Raw genomic sequence first — 12176 nt, 5'->3', positions numbered from 1 at the left:
TAAGTTTTCTTTGGCCAGAAAACCAATTCATATAAATCTTGCAATTATAGAAACTTAAAAATGCTAACTAGAGATGCTATTGTGTAGCATTTTGTAAGAACAAAATATATTTTCCTGAAAAAGCAACAAATGTAGGTCAGAGTCTTTTGTATGGGTCAGATTTGTTTTGTTTGTTTGTTTTTGAGAGTGGGGGTACAGCGATACCTGGCATGATTCTGGTTTTCCTTTTGACTGTAGATTATAAATTGCACATGTAAAAAAAAAATGTAAATGTAATTAGGTTTTCTTTCTTTTTTGTACTATCTGGGGTACATTTTGTTACAAGTTACAGTTTTTGCGTTAAATCTTAAAATTTGCATTCCATTAAAACTGTAACATATAAAAAACAACATATACTGTATATAACCAAAAAAGTAACATTTTAAGTAACACCAGGACTTTTGATTAAAAGTAAAACATAACACTGTATGGACCGTCAACACACAGAGTGTCGATCCAAGTGCCTGAAGTGCTGGGAGAGTCTAGACCCTCCCTCTAGCCCCATGGACTTCAGCTCTGTGACATGTATATTTATATCGAGACAAGCAACACAGTGTGTACACAGTCCATTGGAAGCAATCTTTTTCTTTGACTCTCACTGTCCGTCTATTAATTTCTCTCTCTTTCTCTTTCTGTATGTCTCTAGCCATCTTTATCTCTCTGTCAAAGTGTGCCACAGTCTCCAGCTTTGTCTTACGTGACTGGAGCTCATATCAGGGAGAATAATTTATGGCTACCATGAATAAGAGATGCTGTGGAGTTTCCAATGATTCAGTTCTGATATGGAAACAGTCTGAAATATTTGGACAGCGGAGGATTGAGTGATCAGTGTTTGCCGGCCTGTTGTTGGCAAACACGTGTCAGTGAAACCAGCTGTCAGGAAAACCCATGAGGCTGGAGGAGAAGAGAGGAGAGGCGAGGAGAGGAGGGAAAAAGACAGAATAAATGAACAAAATAAAAAATGAGAAGGAATAAAGGGGGACAGAAGTTTTCTCAATTTTTTCTTTCATCGCATTCAAGGTCATAGCTTGCATCAATCCAAGCCCAGGTCACCACATGCTACATCGTGACACACGGGGTAAGTGGTGTACAGGTGTTTCCGTGAAAAGCTGGTAATGGAACAGTTAATTGAAGTGTTAACACTATTATCACATGCACACACGTGCACACTCAGGTGTCTATCACCTGTCCTTCACCCAACTAATGCTCGGTGATGGTGAAAGATGAGAAGCAGGGGTTAATGCATCATTAGTTACTATCTCGCTTCACCATACACATGCACAAATACCCCTGCCAGAAGTAATAATAATAAATGCGCTCTAGCTCTGTTAACCTATCATTTTAAGTGTCTTCCTACCTAGTGTGATTTGTTCAGAAGATAGGGATATTCATCTCTAAATGTACACACACAGAGTCTTCATCCTACAATGATACTACAGTATTACTCCATGTAAGACGAGATGATAAGGCAAGATCAAATTAAATTGAATGTCCATATCCCGTATTTTTAGTTACACTAGCAGTGTGACTTCATGTTTGGTAATGTTGGTCAGTCCACCACTTTCCAGACTGAAACATCTCAACAACTATTTGATGGATTGTCATGAAATTTTGCACTAACATTGGTGGTTCCCACATGATGATTTCTAATAACTTTTCATCTAGTGCCTCCAACAGGTAAAAGTTTTCACTTATCCAGTGAAATATGGCAACAGCTACTGGATGGATTGGCACAAACTTTTGTACAGACATTCATGGTCCCGTTAGTTGAAATAACAATGACTTGCCATCATCAGGTCAAGATTTAAATGTGTCCAGTACTTTGGTTTTTGACCAAATACCTGCAAAACTAATCACATTCCCATCAGCCTCAGCTGTATCTTGTGCTCAGTGCTATTGAGCAAATGTTAGCATGCTAACATGCTAAACTACATTGGTTAACATGGAAAATATTACACCTGCTAAACATCAGCATGTTACCATTGTCATTGTGAGCATGTTAGCATGTCAGTATTAGCATTTAAACTAAAGCACCACTGTGCCTAAGTACAGCCTTACAGAGCTGCTTGTGTAGCTGTAAACTCTTAGTCTAAATTATCTAAAGCCAAGATATATATTTTTTAGAAGGAACCTTATTGACTTCTAATGAGGTGCTAACTGATTGTTGGTAGGGGACAGGGATCCGCATTCTATGTAAAAGTTGGGCATTCTGCCAAACCATGAGAATACACAATAAGACCATTGACAGAATTTCTGTGGGTCAATATAAACTGTGAATATCCCTATACAGACTCTGCTAACCTGTTGAAAAGTGTCCCAACAGTAACTGTTGACTCACAATCACAACAAACACAGCCTAATAGCAATGATTATGATAAATGTCCTATCTGAGTAGGTTTTTCCCTTCACTGTGGGATTCCTGACAAGATGGATTAGACCACTACCTGGTTCCTGATGTCCATTGTGAAGAAAAGCCACTCCAAAAGCCCTTAAAACCATTATCTGAAGAATGTTGCTGCATTAGAAAACCAGCTGTCCGAAAGTCAAAATGTCTAGTGAGTATTTATGAGTGCTATCCAGATAGGAAATTTTAGAAGCACAACTGTGGCAGCTGTGTCATTTTGATGTCATGGGCTGATGTCTGCATACATTTTCTTGCATGGAATCCATAGGTATTGGTTTCATCCGGCATCAGTGGAACCTGGATATGACATGACAGCCTCACTGAGGAGGGACAGAGTGGTGTGCTAGCTGAGACATCCAGAGGAAGAGGAAGGGCAGAACAATAAGTACAGTGTAGCATGGGATGACAGGCTGTATCCAGATGCACTATAACTCACATCATGAAAAATTACGACATATTTTACAATATATTGGCTTGTTATTCCAGATAGGCTAAATGCTACATGTCAAATACACCATGGCCATGAAAAGTACTTGGATCTTATTGGCTGGTAGGTTTAAATTATTGCTTAAAGTATATTAAACTGCAAGTAACCATGGTGACAGCACCTGATGTGGGAGATACAGATTTTTGAATTTCTGAGGTTTTTCTTGATATAAAAGTTTGAACGTTTTCTTTTAATGATCATTGCAACTTCATTTCATTTCAGTTTGGTATGGCATAAGACTAAATATGATATGAAATCTGAATCTAAACGTATTATCTGGTTTCAGTAAAGCCTAATATTTCGCTTTCACCTGCTATTAACAGAACAGAAATATAGGGTGACTGGATGTTTCTTACTGAAACGCTCCTTGGGAGGTGTAGGTGTAGATTTGTATGTATACAGACTTGACTTTACCTTTTATCAAATAAGTAGATAATTTGCAATGCAGTGTACTGATGATTGAACATCCAAGCCTTGGGAGTGCTCCGTCTGTCACAGGAACCATAGGTTAAACATGCTGACAAACTTGGAAATAATTAACAATTTTAGCAAAGCTTCTTTTTAACCTGTGGTAAGTGTCCACATTATAATATAATTTTATTTTATTTTTTTAAATAGACACCCTCTTCCATTTTTTTAATATATTAATATACTTATTCATGTATTATTGCTTAAGTTTTCCTCTAAAAATGTAGACAATGGAATAAACATTGCCTTTATTATTTATTTAAATTACAGAGACAAGCAACATCATTGTGTTATGGATACCACAACAGTCTGGACCGCTTGCTCTAGTAGAATAGCAAACATATTGAACATTGATCCCTTCTTAAATGTACATAATGCTGGATACAAATTGTCGCCTGTGACACTGAATTCAGAAATCCTCTCTGACTTTTCGAGTCTTGCAGTCCCCTTTGAAATCTAATGGGGTGTCATGGAGGATGCTGTCAGTGCTTGGCAGGTCCCCTGTGGATGGGCCCTGAAGACCCTGGCCCTTCAGATCTCACATACAGTTGATCCTTCTCTCTCTCTCTCTCTCTCTCTCTTTCTGTCTGTCTCTCACTCACCTCTTACTCGCACTAGGTCTCTTGCTCGCAGAGTCTGTGCAGCCTCCAGAAACCTTGATGTCCTCTCAGTCTCATCACTATTCATTCCTCTAGTGGTCTCTGTCACCCAGCTGAGAGAGAGGTCAAATCAGGGCGCATGTTTGTGTCTTCTTGTACTTTTTTTGAGGACTAAATGTCTTCTCATGGATAGAAAGATGAGAAAAATCCATATTGCTACTTCTCACTATAAAGTGTTTAGTCCAGGCTTAAGGTTTGGGATTGGTGTTCAAGTAAAACATGTATCAGTCACAGTCAGCGTAAAGTAATGATTAAAGTTATTTTAAAGGAGGGGTTACCATCAAATGTATCGTTTTGGTGTTAGCTCATGTTCTATCATTGCACAACATACATTACATTACAAATGTACAGTATGCAGACAGTTTATGCCCAAATACACACTGGAATATCCTGTATTCCATATAAAAGGAATAAGAGACTTGAAATAAATGAAAGAAAATTGTCAAGACAGATTCAAGATGTATTTCAACTTTTTTTAGATTTGCAATTCATTACAACATTATGCTTTTGTCATTATTTTGTTATGCTTGACCCAGTTTGATTTTATGAGGGTCTGAGGGTCTGTCTGTTAGCTTGTCCCACTACTGTATGTATATATGTGTGTGTGTGTGTGTGTGTGTGTGTGTGTGTGTGTGTGTGTGAGTGTTATACTGTGTGGCAGAAGGTTTTTGTTCTCACTTAATTTAATAGGACATTTACACGAGAAAGCAAAGTTAAAAGGATTAAAATTGACTCTGTAGGTTTATGTGACAGAATGATTAAAAACACTAGGATGCTCACTCTTGAACACAGCTCTTCATCTCCTTTAATATTGGCATCCTTTCACACTTCTCCTCTTTTCTTTTCCACACCATACCTTCACCAGTTTAAATGTTTCAAACCCTCAAACAGTCCTCACCAGCACTTATTGCATTTCCCTGAACCGCTTTGTTCACCGAACGCAGCGGATCCAGTAATAGCTCTTCTGTCATCTGGTGGAATCCCTCCCTTTTCCAGTGCCATGCGTCCAGACTGAATAGCAATTTAAATGCCGTTCACTTCACATTTATTTGAAATCTCATTAACTGGATATAAAGACCCAAAGAAATGTGTTGTAAATAGAATATCTTGGCCACATGGATAAGGGATGGGGAAAAATTATTCATTTTATTATTTCTTTTCCCCACTTCCATTCCCAGAGCCGAGTTTAGTGAATGTCTGTAAAGTGTCAGCAGTCATTTTCAGGGTGAAACCCAGTATCTCCTCTAAATACACTCCATTTAAACAGACACAAGAGGCTGTTCACAGACAGAGAAAAATGGAATGCATAATGAAAAGGGGAAGTGAATGACATTGCTTCTCAACTGACATCCACTCTGACAAGCATGGAGGAGAAATAGTTTAGCTATAAATCTCATAAATTGGGTAAATTTAAGGGATACTATATAACAGTGGACAAAGATTAATTAATTTGGTATACATTTTAACTTCTTTTTTTAAAGCTGCAGCTTCAGATATCAAATATTTGTTTGGCTGAAAATTCAGAAATCATGTAAGGTCTTAGTCAGCCTAGTCAGAGTATGAAGGCAAAATGCCTATACAGTATAGCTTTCTTTGGAAGTATAGTGCTTGTTAGCAGCTTTTTAGTAGAGCCTCCTGAGGTTGTAAGGTTTTTTGTCATAAATGGAATAATTTACAATATCTCGAGTGGGAAAACAGGAGAAGCTGCATTATTTTGAAATCTGTCACAGCCCCACTTTTTGATTTATAGGCTGAAATGTTGGGTATATTTTGATCTGTTTTAGTGCAATTTAAAGAGCAGCCTGCAATACTTTTGACCATATAAATATGATATATTTTACATGTGCAATTAAATACATAATTGCATATACTAATTAAATAGTTTGAGATATAGATAGTGAATTTGTGTTCAGTTTGTCAACAATGCTTAAAAATGCTTTAATATTCCTGTTGTGTTTACAAATCTCACTAATGTAAACAAACCTTTAACAGCAACATTAATAACTTATTTAAAATTGTTTTCTAGGTTCAAATCTGTCAGTCAGTTTAAGAGTGACAGTAGGTTAAAATACTGTGGTTTGATTTTTGATGGTGGGGTTAGAGCATTCAAAAAATAAATTGGGAAGAATAACTGTAAAAACGATAATAATCAACTTGTATACTGTGGAAGAAACGTCTGTTTCTGTGTCTGGGAAAATAATCAGAAGGCGCCTAGGCCTTTAGTCTCACTCTGTCTCTCATCTCATTGTTTCACCATACTGTATATATCCTGTGCTCCCAGGAGCCTCGTTGCCCTAACGAGGAGTGGCGATAAATAAATAATTGGCAGAATTCGAGAAGATTATGCTTCTGAACTGACATGTTTCACACAGAGACTGTCCTCACTGCTGTAAATCATCCCAAGCACCGCACTGTGTCTCAATGTGTGTGTGTGTGTTTGTGTCGTCATCACTGAGCTGCGATGCACATGGTTTGGCCTTTCAAATATAGACATTCAACGCACACACATTTACTAAGACACTTGCCAAGGGCTGTCAGATAGAGGGCAAAGGGATGTGTGGGCCTAATGAGTGCCTGGCCAGAAGTCAGGAGCTTTATGAAGACCCTGAGGTGAGTCCTGGACTGGGACAAAACCACTGCAATCCATAACCCGATGACACTTATGATTGCTGGCCGCACAACACTCTCACTGGAGCTGTAGTGCATATTTCATCAGAGGGAACAAAAAAGAAAAAAAAAAACACTGAGGAGATTATAGTCGTATTAATCATTTTTTGTATAGAGAGTGTTTCATGATTTGTTTTTAAGGAGTTGCCAATTCATCCCTTTTAATTTGAGGCACAATTTTGCGGACGAGTTTGAGTGTTGTCTCATTATCTTTTACTGGCCAATGGAAAAGCTTCTCTGCGTCCCCTCAGGTGCAGTGTATAAAGACAGACTGATGTCATGGAGAACTGGGATGATATCAGTGAGACAGTGGAAGTAATGGATAGCTGGATGAAGAGACAGATGGAGGATAAGCACCAGAAAAAAAATGTGTTCTCTATACTGTATACATGCACACACACACGCATGAGGACATACATTCAAAAAATGGAGGGCTTTTCAGGGGTTATTTGGCTAGGTGTGGTGTTTATATGTTGAGCCACAACGAGTTTCTGATTTGTTAAAATAATAATTAAACCAAAATTAAATGAAAGAGGTGGTTTTATAAAAAGTTATTTTACATGTAGTCCCATCATATTTCTTACATACATGGTTTCTAACTCTAATGGACCCAACCTTTTTTCCTTAAAGCGTCCATTGAAAACTTAATAGTCAATGGGCTAGAGGCAAACACATTTTATTATACAGTACAATATTGTATTATGCTGTAATAATATTATTAAATGAATTTTGCTGTTGCATGTTCCGTTGTATTTTTATCCAGTAAAGTGCTCCTGTTGCTTTTTTTCTGGTTAGAATGTAAAAAAAAATGAAGATTCGAAACCTAGACAATACATCCTGTCTGTGAAGGGGATTGATGGATGATCAGATACGACAGATGCAGAAATTACTGAAAACACAGATGTTTTCTTTGCCCAGTTCAACAGAGGAATGTGACTCTGAATGCAGATACGTTGACGTTCTGTGACATTTATTGTTGTTCACTTCAAATGAAATCCCACATGTTACTTCCCGTTATAAAATAATGCTATTTAAGAGGAAAAATGTCTTGTGAATTTTCACTTAAGAAAGCAAATAGAGATGCTTTTTTGATCATTTACAGACATTTCATTGGCCTTGAGTAATCAAGCTTAGTTGATAGAAAGGCAGAATTCCTAGTAATCCTAAAAATGTGCTGTCAGTATATTTAAATCATCAAAATCTTTTTTCTTGTCAAATCAAAGGTCATCATAGACCAACTTTGGCCTGACTTTCCACTCGTTGACCAGCACTTTTCTACAAACAATCTGAGCCTGGTGTTACAGTGAAAAGCTATAATCATTTGTTATATCACAAAAAAAGTTCCGTCATTTTGGTTGCTGTCTAGACTCTCTTAATACACACATGTGCATGCACACAGTTAACGATATATCTTAATGTCAGCAGACCACTTCAGTCTTGCTTGTAGACTACACACAACTTTCCTCTTTTGATTATGATAGCAGAAATTGTGCTGAATGCAATTACCGCTTCTGTACTGGACCGCACAACTGTTTCCCCACACAGTTATCCAATAGAGTAAATAACATTATGAAGCTTAGGGAGCCATCTAATCAATTTCTGCAGAGTTTGATGACAAGGTAGAGTAGAGCATGGAGTCAGGATCATATTACTTACACAGACTTGACTGGATCGAGACAACATCAGCTCAATTGGTCTTAATAGCTTGTGTGCTATATCACAAGGTCAAAAGAATGTCCTGCAAAGATAATATATATATACAGTATATACAAAATTATGTTGAACTGTTGAATTAATATACATGCTTAGATGTTTTCCGCTTTCGGAGAGTTTGATTGGTAACACGTTCAAAACTGCAATAATTTAATCATTAGGTGACAGCATCACATAGAGAACCGCCCTGTTGAAAAAATGTATTCACATATCAACTGAGGAAACAGTTTTGCTCATGTACTGCATGCACAAAGCAGAAGGCAGAGTAAGCATTGAGGGTACAGCTGTACAACATTGTGTACATTTTTGTGTGCATCTTGTGTGTCTGCTTATGACTACGTTGTGTACCTGCCTAAGTGTGTGTGTGTGTGTGTGTGCCTGTGAGGCTGAACATGTTTGCCCTCTCATTACAGAGAGGATTAACCATCAGGGAGCCTCACAGTTCCATCCGAGGCCAGAGGGCGGTAAAACGAGGCAATGTCCTCAGAGACATGTTTTGTTCACCCACGTTTCATTCATTCGTTCATTTTCACCTCTCCTCTGTCCTGATGTGTATGTCAGCTGTGCCCTGGATGGCCCTCCCACTGTTCACCTTTTATTGTTGAGCACTTAAATCAATATTAAACACTGTAGAACAGAAGGGGATGTTATTGATGGGGCACTGAATACAGGTACTGTTTGTAAGACCATTAACAACAGAAATATTCAAAACTGGAGTGCAAAGCCCAAGGAGAACTGTTTTATTACTTTGCAGAAATATCGTCGGCAGGATAACACACCAACAGGGACTGAATTTGAGGTATCATAATTCTTGGATGTCGGCTCCCTCTGCTGGCCCCTTCCCACTTCCCTGAGGGTCTAACAGGAAATGGATTAATAGTTTAGTCATTAAAATTGCACTCTCATGCAGAGCAATTGCATTGAACATAGGAGTGGAATAGAACATTTAATCCATAATCATCAAGAAGTTACAAGCAATGAAAAACAAGTCAGAAATTAAACTATTCATCTGAAAGATTGATGGTTTTTAGGGATTTGATTCTTCAAATGTTAAGTCTAAATCGGGGAATTATCTGCATTCCATTCAAATCTATTGCATGCTGTTGTTGTATGTCACAATGATGAAAAGATGTGACAACAGATTTCTTTCATTTACACTTATCTTTTCAGAAACTCAGAGGATCATCTGAAAAATCTAATTCATGTTTAATTTTCAGGAAAAAAGCACAGCACAATGCACACTGAGTATCACCTCCATTCATTAGATCTGATTGACAGGATGATTGTAGGTTCTGTTCACAGCTGCAGCTGTGGCAGCATGCATCATCTCCGCTGAAAGTGTTCCCATATCTTCTCATGTCATGTTTTACATGTGTCAGTATCACAATATGATTTGGCAGAGAAATTCTGAAGGAAACAGCTTGTTTGAAGCTGAGCCAAGGGGAGAGTCTCATGTGCGCTGAATGACTGTAAAGTAGGTGAAAATAAACCAAGATCAACCTGAATGTTAAATAAATCCTGCTAAATTGCCCTGGTCAACATTTAAAAATCATTATGTTTTTCTTGAAGAACTGATACAAGGCCAGTGTCACAGTGTGGATATGCTGTACAGTAATAATATTCAGGTCTATTTTCCTTCCATCACTGCATAAAACAGAATAGTGGCCATTACAACAATAATGTGTGACAGTGAGCTGACATACACTTAAAAACTTAAAATACTCCCCTTTGTTTTACACCAATTTCACATGTGCTGAGCATTAAACCCAGTGTTTATTCATCCACCCACCTGTCAAAAGAAGATGAGAACATATTTTAAGTTAATGTAGCAGCTACACACATGTGTCTATTACCATTCACTCTATCTGCATGGGATTTACTTCCCAGAGCTCTTATTACTGAAGCTCATATATCACTCTGACAGAATATTTAAGTTTGAACATTTATCCTTCGATAGGTAATTAATAACAGTCAACTTGTCATTAGCTGGTTTACAAAACTGGGGCTATAATAGTTTACCTTTACATCTCAAGCAGGCTGCCACTGAGAGCTTCTTGAAATGAATAACAGTCAGAGTTGCAAGAAGTGTAAAAGTTACAATTAGTTACAAGGAGAGTAAAGGTCAGTGCCTTACTGCTTTTTTTTACATTCCTGTGGCCATAATCTAGGCTTTATTGTGTCTTTCACTAAATCTCCTTGGAAATTACTTTGATGAACATTACTTTTTAAAAAGTCTGCAGAATACACAGGTTTGGAGGTAGGACTTACGAGGTTTCCAGTCTTAAGTATAATAATATGAAAAACAGTTTACACTAAAACATCCACTGTACCTACAAATTATATACATTACAGTTGAATATACAAATTGTGCAGTAACACATACATAGCATCCATCACTGTCAAATGTAAATCTAAGCAGGCTGCATATATTGTATATATTGTATATAGACATGAATACATGCATATACTGTACATGACCACCAACTGTATGAATATAAACTAACCTATCACATTACCCTTTCAATATTTATTCAAGCACTCCTTGCACTCTTACACATTCTTGCAATATTTGCATTCATGTTTATAGTTTACAGAAACCTGTATATATACATTATATGTTGTTGTCCAATTTGTTGTACTTGTATGCACAGTTAAATGATAGTTAAATGTTTATGTTAATTTATTTTTGTTCTGCTTTGTTGTCCTTGTTTAGCTGAACTTTGTTCTTGGAACTGTGTGTAAGTGCATTGAGAGCCACTAGAAACCAGTCAAATTCTTTGAAACAATGGGCCGATAAAGCTGATTCTCATTCAGATTTTTTTTTCTTTTTTCATATCTGTATTGGTTTAACCAATATTTGATCATTACTTACCATCACATTGGGAAATATATGTGAAAAAAACACCCCCTCAAATAGTCCAATTTCTTCTCTTAAAATTTATTTTGTGGCATTTTTGTGCCGTGTATATATATATATATATATATATATATATATATATATATATATTGAAGAATATATATAGTTTGAACTTACTTTATACTGTCACAAAAGTTTTTTTTAGCCCCACTAGCAACAGCGCCATCCTCCAACAGTGGGAATGCTAGTCTTAGAGGTCAGTTGTTCAGAATCATACGATCAGGTATAGCAAGGCAAATAGTCTCTTGGTGATTTTTAACCAAAACTTGGAGAATCAGAATCAGAGAAACTGAGGTAAACTCTGTACAGCAAAATACCTAGTGCTTCCCATTAAATATATTGATTAGTTATTGATTAATTGGACCATTTCTAACAAGAAAAGCCAATGATAGAACATTCCTATTTCAACTTTTTGAAATGTTTCATTCAGGTTTGAAATAATATTTACATTTTTCATATTCAAGACTAAATCAGTGTACCCATTGTATCATTGCCGGTTCTAGCTTCTACTGCTGCTGCAAGGCTCACTGTACAGTTTCTTTGTGATTTATTACTTTCTGAGGGTCCTGATATCTCTCTGTTCAGATTTTGATGGGAGTGATAAAACCAGGCAGTAAAGTAATGTCAGCTCTCTATAACCACAGCTGGTGTTACTCACAGGAGGGCTGCTTTGATGTTGTTCAGACATTTGGAGAGTGCCTTTGGGATCCACATTGTGACTGACAGGGCAGATAGAAGAAATACCTACAATACATAGTCACATACAGACGTCACTGCATCTCTGTCAGCCATGATCAGCGTCGTAAACTCTCGTGTGTCTAA

This window comes from Siniperca chuatsi, linkage group LG12, assembly GCF_020085105.1.
Source record: "Siniperca chuatsi isolate FFG_IHB_CAS linkage group LG12, ASM2008510v1, whole genome shotgun sequence".
Classification (NCBI taxonomy): Eukaryota; Metazoa; Chordata; class Actinopteri; order Centrarchiformes; family Sinipercidae; genus Siniperca; species Siniperca chuatsi.
The sequence above is the reverse complement of the archived record's forward strand: the minus strand, read 5'-3'. Positions refer to the sequence as shown.